Here is a 12,566-nt window from a genome sequence, read left to right on the forward strand (position 1 = left end):
TCCAATGAAAAGACCACGTATTCAATTAAAACAATAATTAGCAACCCCATCCTTACTTCAGCAACACTGACCCCTTTCGCATGAGTTTTCATGCAGGAAATCACCAAAATGAAGTACCAAAGTTGGGTTTTTTTGCAAGAACTGTACTCAAAAAGAATACTTTCAGGTAAAACTGGAAAGCCGTAGGAACTTGGAATGCTCCAGTAGTACCTTACTTCAGAAGCAATCAACTTAATCTCAACCTGAATGCATAAACTGCACAGTAAAACTATGAATAAGACAATAGTTCTATGAATATGTGTACAAATTCAGCCATTTTCACAGCAAGAATGAGAACATATACACATTTGAAAGAAAGAGGGAGAGAGGAGTTTATAGACATACAGAAATACATTATAAATAAAGGCACAAAGAGTGAACACATCACCTCTGATACTAGAACCTATGCCCTTGTTTCCCTAAAATAAGGTTCACCGCAAAGATGTACTTGATTATAAATGCTACAAGTTTAAAATAAATAGCTTCCCTGAAAAAGAAATCTTTAATAAGGACAGATGCTCTGCAGATGCATCAATGCCTGTTCATTTTTCTCCCTTCTAATTAAAAGACCATTCTAACTTCTGGTATATTCCAGAGGGTTGCAATGACATGACTTTGCACACGCATCTGAACAGGATATCACATCTGCATAACGGTAACTTCTCCTCAGATTCCAATTTAGTCTATAATGTATTACACGGCAGAGATTCATTCAGCTGATTTCCATAATGACAACAGTAGCTGAAAAAAAGTACTTGTCTACTAAACTGAAACGTGACGTCTATATCAAGGTAAACATCTAAGTCCTCCAAATACTTTATTGGCAGCCACACTATTTTAGCTTCAAAATAAATTTTCCCCAATAGCAGCTTTTATTTCATTTCAAATCCATCAGCTTTTCTCACTTCTAATTCCCAGAGCTGCCCCTTCAAGTTTTTAATCTTACCTTCCTAGTGTGAAAGTGCTGTAGACCAGCACTTTTAAACACAATAATGCAACAGTTTTTGAAAGCTATATAAATCGTGTGAAAGACTATCCTATTAATTCCCTTTCTCATTACCAATTTTTCTCTTTTATTTACAGGGCTTGGGGACTTTAAAATTCAGTTACTCTGAGGGAAGGAAGAACTTCAATTTCACTGGGACCTCCCCTCTGGGTCTTGACATTTTCAGAAACCTGTTGGACAATAACATTCGGGTCAACCCAGACATGGAGATTATGCAAGTCTGAACCAGATCAATTCTAGTTTGTAGCTCTCAGATAATGACTTTGTGCTCAAGGCACTTTACAGATACACTAGCAAAAAAAAAAAAAAAAAAAAAAAGAAATCTATCTTCAGAGTATCAGACTGGTAGTACTAAGAGAACCCTGGCTGGAAAACAGGAGGGCAAACATATTAAAGAGCGCCAGAAGGTAAAGAAGCAACTGCTTGTTTTATTCTACTTACAAAGACCAACATCTTTTTGCCAGGTAGGAAAGAAATTATTCTGTAAGCTGTAAATAGACAACTTTCCTGTTTTAGATGCAAACATCTACAAGTAACAGACACAGAGGAACTGAAAGCAAATATTTATTAGAATACCATTGTTGAATTCAGCTAATTAACTGAGTTAAAGCCTAACGTTTTATGGGACTTCTGTTTTTTAAAAATGAATTCTCAGAGGAGGAAAAGGATTAAGATGGTGCCACATGCCATTAATGAGCCACTGCTGAAATATTTTATTTGTCTTCTGCTCTGAGTTGGGAGGACTGACTTAAGCTATCTGGAAGTTATGAATATTAAAAATAAACTAAAAAACTTGTCTCTAAAGCAGCAAGTTCTTGCTGATATTACAACCTTTTGCACCACTCTGATCTGGGCCACAGAACTCCTCTAACCATCTGGATAAGGATTTCCCTAGACCAACCTCCTTTTCCCTCTGCTGGTGCAGTGGCAGCTGGAAACCCTCTAAGGAAGAAGTCTTGCATCTCTCCAAGTCCCCTTAAAAGAGATGTCACACACAAAAACCCTGTGCTTGCCTACTCAAGATAAAAACCTGATTTTGCTAGAATATATGATCTTACAAACACTAACATCTGCAAGGGTGGTCAACTTACAACACCAAGTAACCTCCACCAGCATGAAGTCTGATGCCCACCCAACCTCTCAGATTCCCACTTTGAGGCAGTGTCCCCACCTCACATATCTCCCTGATTTCAGACACTGATGGCATTCAGTGCCTTTGCAACTACCTAGACACTTCTGAAATTTCACAGGCTCAAAAGTTTCTTGCCTGTGTCCCATCCAAAAATATACCTTCAAAGATCTGAGTACCCTTGGGCTGTGCTCAATTCCTCCTTGTCACACATTCTGGTTTGCTGAGAGAATTAATTGACTTTGTGGAGCATGAAGAAACAGAAATGGCAATATGTACCTCAATTAGACTCTATTTTTAAAATAATTTTTAAACTTTGTAAATTATGAGACTTTAAGGACTTTACCAAGTTTGCTTGATTCACTTCGATCAAATAAGGTTAGGGACTCATTATATTGTACATGCAGCAGTTTAACAATATTAAAATACACCATCGAGTCAATCTTTCTGTAAGCAACTTTGAAGCACACAGTAAGCAGATCTAAAAAGCCCTGTAACTTGCAACTGGCAGTCATCATTCTGGTTACACTGTAAGAGGCTTTCTTAATTCCATTGGTGTTTAAATTAATGAGCCAAAACACATCATAAGTTGTCTTTTATTGCTGTCAAGAACAACGATATAGATTCTCTTATTTAGCCTTTTGTGACTTACTGGGATCCTCCAAGTGTCTGAGAAGTGTTTGCTTCACTGAACAGTAGATTGAGACTCTCCCATTTTTATGTTAGAAAGACACAGCACATAAAGTAACAACCTTAAAGCCTGTAGTCAGAACCCACTGGCTCTTTATAACCAAGCTTAGATCAGTTCTTAATTATTAGACATTTTTAGCATGGCAATGATAGAGGATGAATGCTCCAACTCGGAAAGAAAATGCCACCTTCTGCCAGAAAACTGAGACTGCTTTGCCATGCTCTGCCAGTGCCTAAAGGGAATATAAATGGATTGAGGATGAAACACATGATGCATCACTGATAAAATATTCTGGCATCACAAAAGGACCGGGAGCTACAGCTCCACCAAAAGATCAAGAAATGTGCAAATAGCAGCTTCATAAGAAATCATTGCTTTCCCTCCAATATGTGGTGACAAACTCCATGACAGCATTTACTTCATGCCACCAGCTTCATTAATTAAATCAGACTATCCTCATCCACCCACAAAGCCAACTCCAGAAGTCTATGGAAAATATTGATTTTTCTTGACCATGTTCAGGTCAAAGATGTAATGCAATAAAATAGCTTAAGACAACTACTCCCTTTCCAGCTTGTAATTAGAGCCTTGAAACCATGTTTCTAGGTCCTGGTTTGGGATCTGTTGTCAATTCACTTTGACCTTAGGCAAGCAAATTTCAACACCCAGGAACTTGCTGCTTGCTGTAAAACAAGCACAGGTAACTTATGTCAGAAGGCTGGTTGTTTGGCTTTGAGACTTTTTGCTCTTTTAAGTTTTAATGACTGAATAAAATTCACTTCAGTTTGAGTTTGTTAGATAAAATGCATCCGCAAGTAAAATCATTATATGTGAAAGTTTATGCATCTGAGGATCCACGCTAGGAGTTGAGTCTCCCTGGATGTCAAGGGAGAGGAACAGGCTCTCCGGAGCATGATTTGCAGAAACCACCCTGCACCATCAGTGGGAGGAGTTTTTCTTGCATTGCCTCCTCTGGGAGGACCCACATATTGTCCTGAAAATGGGTAAAGCTTTGAACAGCAAAGAGACACAGTTAAGAAAGTTAAATCAAGAAAACAAGAACTAGTGATTTTGATTATTAGTTTTAGGTAAGATGCAGAATTATTTCCCTGCTATCGCAAGGACCAAAATCAGCCAGAAAACTTTTGATACATAAATGGTGAGCTCATAAAAGGTACTCCTGCTGTGCAAATCAAAAGAGCAACGATGATAGCCACTTCATCCCACTGTGATCCACAAAATGTGGTTTGGCATAAAGGGATACAACCATTAGAAATAGTTTTTAGTGAAATTTAATACTCTCAGATATAACTTATATATTCAATATTTAATACATGGCAGAGATATTAAAGCTCATTGTGCCAGACCTTCCATATAGCTTAGAACAATCTTTATGGAATAGATACAGAACGGAATTGTATTTTTTTTTCCTTGTGGGATTATTTGATCCTTCTTTGATTTATTTTTTTTTTTTAAATCCTTAGCAGCGAGCACAGTACAAACACCACTCTTCTGCACTCCAGACTGCAGCTGATACCTGAGGTAGGTGCACCACACAACAGCTACAAAGAGAACCCTCGATTCACACTCTACACACACAAAAAGAACAAAAAAAATTTCTTCAGGTTCTGAAAGATATTAACATGAAAAAAGTGCACTGTTTTAAGAGGAGTACAAGAATTAAAAATTTGCTCGCCTCTGTTGAAGAGTCTTATTTGGTCTTTTATTGCTCTGCAACTTTAGACAGTGACTTATGGGGAATTCCTGTGTGATTCTAAAATTTGGAGGAGAATCCTCTTCACTAAAATCATGCTTGGACCAGCCTCGACAACAGCATCAGGTGTTCCTGCCTCTCCAGACTGGATGAAACAGGTCTCTAAAATGTTGCAGTAAGTCTTCCAAATTCAAACTGGCAGTTTGTATTAGGATCAAGCAAACATTAGCAACCCACGTTATAAACGCAGCCTGTTCCACCCTCTTTCCTCAGGTTGTCCACTTTAATATTTTGGACAAAAACCTGAGTTTTGTGGCATTTCTATTATTACTGCTTTCTAGCTTAGGGGCTGAATATTTAAGGCATAGCAGTGTGCCTTTATGAAGTGTCAAGCATCCTTAACTACCTTGCACATAATAGATTCACAAATTCACACAAAGTCCTTGAAACATTTGGAGTTTGAGCCTCAGCTTTGAACCAAGGAGAGCTATCATCTTGTTTCCCACTTCTGAGAGTACAGCCCGTGACAGCAGTGTGCTGACTGTGCTTGCCTAACTCTGTGATTTCAAGGTGATTTACTTTTTTGGGGGGCACCGTACATCCACCTGCTGAGAGTTAAACAAAACTTCCATCTTTCATTACTGTTCTGGTAATCACACAGCTCTGGAAGGAACTGTGGTTCACATGTACCAAAAATATCCAGCCTATCACATGGAATTAAATGTTTTTTCCCTCTCTTCCTTATGGAGAATAGAGGAATAAAGGGACAGTTCTTGAGTCCTAAAGTTGGTGCCAGCTCTCTATATTTTTTTCAGTTTTGGGTTAATATTTTCCCAGCGGTACTCTACAGAGCAGCTGCATCCCAGATATTGTAAGCATCAGCTATGCAGATTCTCAGGAATATTTTGAAGACAGAAATGCTATTCAAGAGCGAAATATCAAAAATACAGGATTTTAAATCTTCAGATCTCATTTTTGCTAGGTACGATACAAGATGCACATTCAGGTCGTTAAACTGTCTCCCTTCAGAATATATTTATAGGAATTGTACGAGCAGAGTTCCCGCAGGGAGCTTGATTCCCATGGAAAAACACCTGCTCCTCCAGCCAGCAGAACAAGCCACTTACTTGAGCTCTTGTGAAACCGCATGGTTAACACTGGGCTGCCACTGCCTCATTTCACACGTAAGGACAACCCCACCACCCGAGAAGTGACAGGAGTGCAATATATAGACATGTGCATATATATACACACACCCCAAAGCTAGCTTTAATCTTGTTACCAGTGCCCAGGCTGGCCACAGTGGGGTTGCACCATGGGCTGATTCACCTCTGTCTCCCATAGCAGGATGGAAGCACAGCATCAGCAAAAGTACACGGACAAGACCTCCTCTTCTATTTCCAAAGAAGAAGCGCTGCCCGAGTGTGGCCTTTCGTACCATTAAAAAAACCTCTGACCGACCAACCAGATATACTTTTTTTTCCAGTGGCGAGAAGACACAGTTCGATAACGCAACATTTCATTGTAAGCAAAGTGCTTTTTGGCTTCTCACCCAACAGATACTTGACACCCACATGCTGTGCAAACTCTTTATGTCCTGGTGTAAACAAGACCATTTCAATTTGCAAAGGATGTAAGATTTAAAATGGCTACCAGCAAAAAATGAGCAGAGAGAGATAAAATAATACTGCATCACCTAATGAAAGAGCAGCTCTGAAGTCTGTTCTTTTGGGGTTCTTTCACTGTAACTTGTCTTGAGCACTCTAAGCCCAGAACCTTGTTTTCATACCTATCTGGAAAAAAACCTGCATAAAGCATTACTCATAATGTAGCAATAAGGTGTTCAACTTATTAAAACTGTTCTTTTATTTAGCTCTATGAAACTCCAGGAAAATCAAGAGATCTTAAATACAAACACAGGTTCCAATTTACTACACTGCAAGTAGGCGAAGTGCTGAAGGAAAAACAAGAACATGCTGAAACCTACATTTTCTTTCAAACCATCAAGATTTGAAACTGATTACTTAAAAAAAAATGTTACTATTTGATAAAGTTTGAAATCAACAGTAGAAGCCATTGTAGAAAAGGCTGGTATATAGCATCGCCTCACTATTTGCCTGCACAATGCAGTAGGAATTTGTGAATTAGCCCTGGCACACAGTGGTGAAGGGATTTTTATTGCTATCCTTGATCTTATGGCTTGCTGTGTGTTACCGTACCTAGTGATGTCAAATGGATGTAGGACAGACATGTTTTCTGGTATATCTGGCGCAAAAGCACACGTAGAAAATGAGGAAAATAAGAATGTGCAAAGGTTAAGGTCAGGTTCTTCCCACCAACGCAAAGTATCAGCTAAAAAATAATAGTAGCCTTAATTACAATAGTCATCTGAAAATACTACGTAGATTGACAAAGACAACTGAAGGACAATCGAGGGGGTCAGCATAACAGCTGGAGGAAATCCTTCTAACAGGCTGCTGGACCAGGCTGCCTTGTGTGCTGGACTCACGGGGTCTGCAGGGAGAGCTGGGGCTCAGAGGGGAGCTGGCATCGCTCCAGCAGTCGCCTGCCAGGAGCTTGTACCTTCTCCGGGTGAGCTGGGCACTCCAGCACCTCCAAATGAGATGAAGCCTCCCCCTCCAATTTAAAAAAAAAAAAAAAAAAAAAAAATCCCGACAACTTTTTGCAACTTTCTTTAAACCTGGTCGTGGTTTTGCTGAGGGAAATGTGAATAACAACTCTCTGACTTTTAGAAAAAAATCTGTTTTCAGCTGAGGAATAGGTTTACACTAACTACATAGCCAGTCTCTGCAAGCAGAAGAGCTTCCAACCTCTCTCTCCTTCTTTCTTTTTTTGGAAGAAATGTGAGATTCTATTTGCTCTCTGCTTTTGAAACACAAAGGATTGAAAAGCTACAAATCAACAAGAAGAGAAAGAAAAAGCAATACTAAATGAAGCTGCATTTTATTGGCTGTACAAATATACACACCCACACACATATATTAACACAGTTTAATAGGTTTAGCTCAGTTTAAACTAACTAGCCATTCTTTAGTTCAGAAGAACTGAACAAACTCTTAGAATACCTGAAGAATTAACTTTACAAGTAATTTAAAATGAAAAAAACAAACCAGACTCAAGCACCTATCCCTAATGTTTCCACAGAGTCGGTAAGCTCCACTCACTGATTCAAAAAGCCATTTTGCTGGTGCCTACACACAAGGAATTAAACTAATGTTACTTTTGCAAGATGCCATTATTTGAAGCACTTTTAAAATCCAGAGCCTTTGGAAAATCTCTCAGATTGCTAACTACCGGCATGACCAGGCTTAGGAGTTCTCTGTTTTCCTGTTCTCTCATTTATCCTTAGATACTTTCCTGTAACCTCAGCATGTGGTTTCTGAGGAAAGGGTAAAAATAAAAACTTTCTGTTGCTCTTTCTCCGATATTCTGCAGAACCTGAAACATAACCTCACCACTTTCAAATTAGATGTTAAATCCATAGAGTTTACTACACATCCTGCTTCCACTGTTAATTAACAGCTCAAAATAAAGGCATTCATGTTCTGCAACTCTGCTGGAACACAATTATAAAACACAACGCTGTAGAAAAGCCAAAGGTACTGAGCCACTTGCCATTACACACTGCAGCCTGGGTGTTACTAAAATGCAATACCAAAAAAAGCAGGAAAGCAACCAGTGGTTCCTGTTACTGATGTCAACTTGCCTATGCAGAAAATATCTACTGGGTAACTGACCCTTAGGAGATATTTTGGGGACCACTATGAGGACATCTATTGGAAGGAGAGTAAAAAACAATTGGAAATTGCTAGTAAAATGAATCAAAGCAAAGGAACAGCTCTCTACAGCATTAAACCCTTGTACTTTAGTTTATTCGTATCATACATAGCAGCTACAAAAGGCAGACTGAATATTTATCAGTGAACTGGAACAGCAGCAGCTTTGCTGTGCCTCTTCCATTTAATATCATCATGATTGAAGGAGTGGCTCAAGGGTGGAAGAAGTATTATGAGAAGACCTAAAATCTTGGGGGGAAAAAAAAATCAGTTTAGTCATCCTAATGGACAATGTCAAAACCAAAAACTTTCTGGCTGATATTTCTGCCAAATATTATTTATGTGCATAAAAGTAAAAGCTGCATCCCTTTCTGTATGCAGCAGACATGTTGTTAACCTCTGCATATTTTTCAAATTATTTGAAGATGGAAAAGCCAGCTATTTCCTAATAAGATGGTATTCTCTCAGGAGTACTGTAATGAGGATTTTCATAATCATGTGACAAAATTCAAAAGTAATACTTCTTGTTCAAACTATAAAAAAGTACCTTGAGCACTCTGATTTGTATCTTCATATTTCACTAATTCAACCAAATACATGTCTTGATTTCTTGAATAAAGAATAAATAGAGGTATGGGAAGTTAAACAAATCCCACTTTGATTCCATCATCATCCAGAAAGTCATTAAATAAATTCATCGTTGCAGACTCTATTTAGCAATGATTATTTCTAATCCCAAAAGAGCAGGAACTGACTTTCAGATCATGAGGGGAATTGAAAGCCAAACAGCAGCTGAGTTTTCTTGAGCTGCAGCTCACCAAGATGCAAACATGAAAATTCAGCACGATTTGGTGGCTCCATAATGCACAATATGTGAGTTTAAGGAAAATCCTAAATAAGGTGTCTTTCAGAAAGGATATTTGTGTTGAAAGTAATGGAAACTACTTGTTCCCAATGGTTTATATGCAAGAAAGGAATCCAAGGGAAGTCCTGTCTGTGGTACTACCAATTGGCTGGTTTTGACAGCATGATAATTTCCCCAATAATATGTTCTCCATCCTCCCTGTATTTCTGTGGCTTGAATTTTCATTTTCCTGCTATAATAAGAGACAGCATTGCCTCGTGTGCTGCATTTAGACCTTTCTGCATCTTTGCTCTCCAGGGTTTTTTGAACTACATCTCTACTTTCTCACTATTTAGTCTACAAAGAAGCTGTCCTTCAGGCAGAGGCATCAGCACTATATTTAACAACGAACACTTCTCATGTCAAAGATTCAATAGCCTAAATTCTTTTTTATCCATATGTTTACCCAGATAATCTTGGTATCTGCTCGCCACACATAAATGAGGCCAGATTAAAAGTCTACATTTGGATTAATTCAAGCAAGGTGCTCCCAGAATAATGTTTCCATCTAAAAGATCAGAATTAATTAGTCCAAATTTATTTTAATACATGAGGAGGAAAAGATTATGTTTCTGATCCTCCCAAATTCATTTTAGTCACTTAATGTGTGCCTCACAAACAAGCTGGCACTCACTGACTTTGGGACATGGCGTTACTCTCAAGGATTTGTTAAGGACTAAGTCAACGATTCAGATTGAAGACGACATCTGGCAGCCCAGGACTCTGCCGAAGCGAGGAGGCTGCCTCAGACAGGGCAACAAGCTGTTGCTACCAAAACTTAGCTGCATCCATGCACTGAGGGCTCAAATTCTGATTTGTCATTAATAGGACAATAATCAGAGGGCCAGATGTTACCATCAAGGGGAATTTAAGCTTTAGCAGCATGCTTTGAATAGTAAAACTAGTTAAGAAGCAAATCTATTTCTGAAAGGTAATACACAACACACGGTCAAGTTGTGAAAACAACTCTTAAATCCCCGTGTTCCTCCTCTTTTCTAAATGATCTTTTTTTCCTTCCCCGTTAAAAGCATCTTCACTCGGCCCTTCTGTCCTACGTCATTTCCCACACCTTTGCCCTAATTCCTTGACAGGCATGTTTCTTGGCAAAATCTATTATTTATAGGAAAGAGCCATGAGGACAGAAGACAGGGATGAATCGATGAGATATAACACAGGGAGAGACAGACCCCGCTGTGCTGCCAGCACTCCCTGTAGCGGAGGCAGTCGCTGCCAAAGAGCAGAAGCAGCAGAACTCAACTGCTGCTCATTGTAGTGTTCAGTTTTGTGATGTAGTTTATTTCATCATTTTAAGCAATGCAAGCAAAGTTCTCAGAAATGCTACTTATGCATAGCTACAGTTATCTAGCACTCCTGCATGTCCCTCTGGAGCCTCTCAGTTATAAACAAGCCTATGAAAACTAGGAAGCTTGGAGTTAGGGTTGATGCTGCCTTCAAGGACTGATTTCATTCTGGTTTCTGTGGCTCCCAGTTGACAGTGGGAAAGAAGAATTACAGGGAAACAAATTTCTCCAATTCTTGAAGCTCAAGTCAGGAACAAGCGTAACTCTGGAGCCTTTTTAATCCAATACAATATTACATCTCATATAGAAGTAATCTGTAAGAAGTTGTCCTGGTTTCAGCTGGGATAGAGTTAACTGTCTTCCTAGTAGCTGGTACAGTGCTGTGTTTTGAGTTCAGTATGCAAAGAATGTTGATAACACACTGATGTTTTCAGTTGTTGCTAAGCAGTGTTTAGAGTAAAGTCAAGGATTTTTCAGCTTCTCAAGCCCAGCCAGCAAGAAGGCTGGAGGGGCACAAGAAGTTGGGAGGGGACACAGCCAGGGCTGCTGACCCAAGGTGGCCAAAGGGGTATTCCAGACCATGGGACATCCCATCTAGTTTAGGAACTAGGAAGTGGGGGGGGAATCGCCGCTCGGGGACTGGCAGGGTGTCGATCGGCGGGTGGTGAACAACTGCACTGCGCATCATTTGTACATTCCAACCCTTTTATTATTACTGCTGTCATTTTATTAGTGTTATCATTATCATTATTAGTTTCTTCTTTTCTGTTCTATTAAACCGTTCTTATCTCAACCCACAAGTTTTACTTCTTTTCCTGATTTTCCCCCCCAACCCACTGGGGGGGGGGGGGGGGGGGGGAGTGAGCGAGCGGCTGCGTGGTGCTTTGTTGCTGGCCGGGGTTAAACCACGACAGAAGTCTACTCTGGCTTCCCGTATTATATAGATGAGCATGCTGTCCTTTAGACTACTCAAACCACAAGTCTACCAAAACGTTACGATTAAGAGGTAGCTCCAGTAATTTTGTTTTATTCCACAGGTTTGAAACCCAGCTACCTCCTCTACCGCACAAACGAACTCTGGGGAGTAGCTAAGCTGTAACTGCAATGAAAAGGCAAGTGTTTGCTTTGGCAATTAATGCTCTACACAAGAGCTGGGCAAAAGAAACCCTCTAAGACCAAGCTTAATGTTTTAATAGAGGCCATTTTTCTTAGTTTTACCTGATTTGAACGTTCAACTGCAGCAGGGCAAAGGTGATGCTATTGTGTTGCCTGTACAGGCAACTCCCTAATTTCTGGAAGGCTATAAGACATCACTGGGCTACATTAAGTCAAATTCAAAGACAGACTTCTGTTATTTTTTCTGAAAGTATTGAGGCACGTACACAGACATAAAAACAGTTTGCTGTTCAGCTCTTACATAAATTAAATAATAACAGCTAAATTATTTCTAATTTATCCATTGAAACACTCCTTTGTCTTTCAAGGGAGTTTTGTAAAATGACTGAGCATTATTAAATGTCTCAGCACGGGCTTTTTCCTGTGAATTTTTAGATTTCAGAAGAAAGCTGCTGGTAACATTTTGTTGATATGTCAAAAAGTTCTATGTGTTGTTTTATAATTAAGCAAAATTTAATACTGCGTAATTAAAGTATTAGGTTGTTGAACATTAAGCTTCTCCCAAAATCTTATTTTCAAATAAATCAAAACTCTAAATAAATTCTACATTCGAGAGAAAGCAGCAAGGGAAGCCAATTTTCCCTATTTAGCACCCACAGCTATTTTTCCAAAGTTTTGCTAAAACAATGCCAACCTAAGTTTGAGGCTGATATACTTCCAGTATAAATACTGCACCCTCTCTTGCAGATTCCAAATGTTTGCAAGTACATATAATCATTAAAAACCAGACTACTGAAGCTGAAGTACAACACAAACCCATGACAAATCAATGGTTTCTGGTATTCTGCCTCAACCCTTTTTGTCACCAC

The 12,566-nt window shown here is 39.2% G+C and overlaps 1 protein-coding gene across 3 annotated transcripts in view; it reads right to left on the reverse strand.

Moving 5' to 3' along the window:
• Nucleotides 1-12,566, reverse strand: part of TRAPPC9 (trafficking protein particle complex subunit 9) — a 520,195-nt gene that overhangs the window by 176,257 nt on the left and 331,372 nt on the right. The gene's annotated exons all lie outside the window — the stretch shown is intronic.

This window comes from Buteo buteo, chromosome 3 (assembly GCF_964188355.1).
Source record: "Buteo buteo chromosome 3, bButBut1.hap1.1, whole genome shotgun sequence".
In the NCBI taxonomy this organism is placed as follows: Eukaryota; Metazoa; Chordata; class Aves; order Accipitriformes; family Accipitridae; genus Buteo; species Buteo buteo.